This window comes from Gymnogyps californianus, chromosome 18, assembly GCF_018139145.2.
Source record: "Gymnogyps californianus isolate 813 chromosome 18, ASM1813914v2, whole genome shotgun sequence".
Lineage (NCBI taxonomy): Eukaryota > Metazoa > Chordata > Aves > Accipitriformes > Cathartidae > Gymnogyps > Gymnogyps californianus.
Genome location: NC_059488.1, coordinates 11,639,487 through 11,643,313, shown reverse-complemented (window position 1 = coordinate 11,643,313; position 3,827 = coordinate 11,639,487).

The following is a 3,827-nucleotide window of genomic DNA, read 5'->3' as shown; positions in this document are numbered from 1 at the left end:
CCGGTGCTGCCAGCAGCGCGGCAGGGGCAGGACGCGTGCCCGGGGCTGGTGGGCCGGCGCCGCCTCTCCACCCCGCCTTTCTCAGTGATGCTATTTAACCTGTACTATTGGAAAAGTCCCAGATGGTTTATTTTAATACACAGTAAGGACGGTTGATGGTTGCAGGGCTGTGAGCTCGGCTGCCGGACTGCCCCATCGGCAGCACTGCCCCCTGGTTCCTCTGCACAGCCGGTGCCCGACCTGTCGCCTGCTCGACCTGGCTCTGCGGTGTGAAGGAAGGGTAAAGCCTGTCCCAGCTTTTCTCCTATTTATGCTCCTCTCCTGCTGTCCCTACCAGCCATTTCTCCACCGCTGCCATCCCTCCCCGAACCCTGCCCCATGTCTCAGGGCCCCTCGTGCACAGGGCAGGGGAGAGGTGAGGTGAACCCCCCCGGGTTGTGGTTTTGCAGCGGTCAGGGTGTCCCCAGGCACCGGCACGGAGGCAGAGGATTTCTGCAGGAGCCAAGCAGAATGCCGGGGTTGGGGCTGGAGGTGTCAGCCCCACGCAGCCGTGTTGGGACCCCAAGATGCACGTGCCGGGGTCCTCGCTCCTGGCTCCCCGCCATGATGCTGCCTGGTCTGTGTCCCACCACTGCCCTGGCCAAGCGAGGGCAGGCAGGGACAGTGCTGAGCCCTTGGCTGAGATTCATTTTCTCAGTGCTTGCTCGTGCTGGGGGCAGCAGCCGTGGCTTTGCAGCCCGTGGCAGCTGCAGTGCCCAGAGCCCACAAGTGTCCACGGTCAGCACGTCTCTGGCGTGTCAAAGCTTTGCTGCAGAGGCTCTAAGAGATTTGGTACCAGGAGCAGGGGACCGTCCTTGGGACACTTTGGGCCCGTGGCCCTGCTGCTGTGCCCTCGGTGCCAGCACAACATCCCTGTGGCTGGAAAGCTTTGCAGGTCACAGTGCCCAGGCAGCATCAGCACTGCGAACCGAGCTGGTTCCCGAAGTGCGAGGACAGGGTGGCCCCGGGACGGTGGCCCCGGGCAGCGCAGGTCCTGCCTCGCTCCAGCTGTCAGCCATGTCCAGGTGGTGCCTGGAGAACAGCCAAGGGGCAGGATGGGGCCAGGGACGGACCTTGTCCCCTTCCTGCCCACAGGTGATGGTGGCAGAGCAGCCGGGCAGGAGGGAGGTGCGGGGTCCGGACCCTGCACTGCAGGTGCCGGGGCAGCAGCAGGTCCAGGCTGCAAACAGCCCAGAGCTGCTCCCGCGCCAGCACGTGCGCGGGGGCTCGGGGGAGCTGGGGAGCTTTGCAGCCCCCTCCTGCATTTACCTGCCCAAGTGCGTGGGTAAGGAGTAATAAGAATTATCCTGTGCTTCATGCCGGGCCGGGCCGAGCCCCCAGACCCTCGTTGCGCTCTGCTGTGTCCCCCCGTGTCCCACAGCAAATGCTGTGCTGAAGCCACAAGCAAAGAGCTATCGGTTCCTTTCCCATCACGGGACGGGGCTCACAGACACAACTGGCCAGCGCTGGGGGGCTGCAGCCCCCCAAGCTGGGACATGCTGGACTCTTGCTGCTGCTTTCTCTCGGTCTCAGCCATGCTCTCCTCTCCTCCTGCCCCGCCACTGGGCAGCCCAGCACAGCCCCCCCCACCACGGCCGGGCCCCCCCGGCTCCGCTGGGGCTCCTCCAGCGTGGCTGGGGTTGGTTCAGGTTTGTTTTCCATGGCGGGTGTTCGCTCCTTGTTTCGAGGGGGCTGTCATCCGCTGCAGCTCTGTGCAGAGCTGGTGCCTTGAGGAGCTGCAGACGCTGCACCCGGAGCTGCGCGGTTTGTGGAAGCTTGTTAGATGCAGAAGAGCATGTTTGTCTCTGCTTTTCAACATGTTTGTGCATTTTCCTCCTGAAATCTGTGGTTCGGTTTCACCTTCTTCTTTTTGTGAACTTAAAGAACTGGAGAAAATGGTTTGGGAGGTAAAAGATGTTTTATTTTCAGAAAATGAAAAGTGTCCTTAAGTGTCTCTCTCTCTCTCTGTCTCTCACATCCTTTTCTCCCTCTCATCCCTCCCCTTCCCCACTCCCCACCCTTCCTTCCCAGGCACGAGGTTACCAACTTCCTTGTCAGGAGCAAACCACTGTAATAAATTTTGCAGTTCATTTAAAAAGGCAGACTTGGTCTTTTTTGACTGTCTTTCTAACCCTCCTTGTTGGTGCCACCCCCTCCTCCTGGCTCCCCACGGGCAGGCGGGATGTCCTGCCTGGCGTCCCCACAGGAGAGCTGTGCTGGGCCCCAGCAAGCACCGGGTGCCCATGGGCGTCCCTCCCGGAGTGCCGCCTGCCTTCGGCGGGACCGGGACACTACAGCTGCGGGAGGGGGGTCGCTGCCATGGTGTGATTCAAGGCATCGGTGACTCAGGATCTGGTTCAAAGTGCTGCTGGGAATTGCCATAGAGACTCCGAGTGTGGTTTTGCAAGTGAGCTCACAAATGACAACATTTATGGGCAATTAGCTCAGACTCAGGATTTTTCATGCAGCCCTCGGTGGTCACTGTGGCTGAGAGCCCCCGGCGTGCCGTGCACTGCGGCAGGGAGCAAACCCGCAGCAAAGCACAGAGCTCTGCAATAGGTTTGATGACCTGTTGTAAGTATTTCAGTGCTGGGAAGTGCCCCACACCCTGCCTCTCCCCGACCCCAGCGGCTGGAGATGCTGCTTGGCTGACTGATAACCGGAGTGATGGTCTGCACTCACATCTCGCTCTCCTGTCCAGCACAGGGCTGCTCTAGGGCTGCAGTTCCCAACAGCACGTAAATACATGCTGGCCAGCACACGCTGTGCTGAGACCAGGGAACGCAGTGCAACGCAGGAGACAGCACACGGGAGCGTGCAGTGCCCTGGTCCCCTGCACCGTGGCCAAACCGCCCTCCACCGCCTTCAGCCGTGTAAAGCCATGGCACGCTGCCGCGCCTGAACGCGAGCCCATTCCCATGAATACACTGCAACAAGGAGAGGAGGTTGCCTTTAAAATCAGCGTTTACTGTCATCATAATCGGCAAAAGAACCAACATGTTTTATGAGCTCTAACCACTAGGGAGGTAACAGGAGAGCCAGTCGGATGCAAAGAACAGAGGGAGAGAAAACATAACCCCAGCTGGCGAGGGGCCACGCCAGCCGGGTGGGAGCCCAGGGAGGAGCAGGGAGAGGATTTTTGTCCTAAACAGCAGAAGATGCTATTGAAGTCAGCTGGTTTAGAAAAGACTTGAAGCCAGCTGCTCTCTTCCTTAGTGCATGTGCTTCCTACGCGGCCCGTCCCCAGCCCTGCCCCGGCAGAGCGGTGTGCCGGGCCGGCGGCGGGGCCGGGGAAGGCAGCCGTCCTCACTGGCACAGGACCGTGGGCGCACCGCCTGGGCATGGCTGCCATGGGCAAAGCTGGGCTTGCTCCCATGCCGCCTGCTCCAGGTCCCCAAAGCTAAACAAGCTCTACTGGCAGCAACAACGACCACGCGCAACCGCATGATGCCGGCGGTGCCACGGGGCGGCTGGCGGCAGTGCTGCACCAGGCCAAGCTTGGCTGCCCCGGCAGAGGCTGCACGAGCCGCGGGGACCCCTGGGCCAGCACGCAGGCTGGGCAGGAGTCAGGACGAGTACCTGCCTGTTGGTTGCCCGCCCCTGGAGAGGAGCGGGGCAGTCTTCAGCAGCAGATGAAGCCCCGTGAGACCCCACGCTACCCCAGTCCTGCCTTGGTTTTGTCCGCACATGCCGCTAGGAAGAAGCGCAGGGCTAACAGCTCTGCCTGGGCTGGGACAGTCCTCCGCACGGAAGCTAGCTCCTCTGACCTGCCGTCCTCCTGGCTGTTG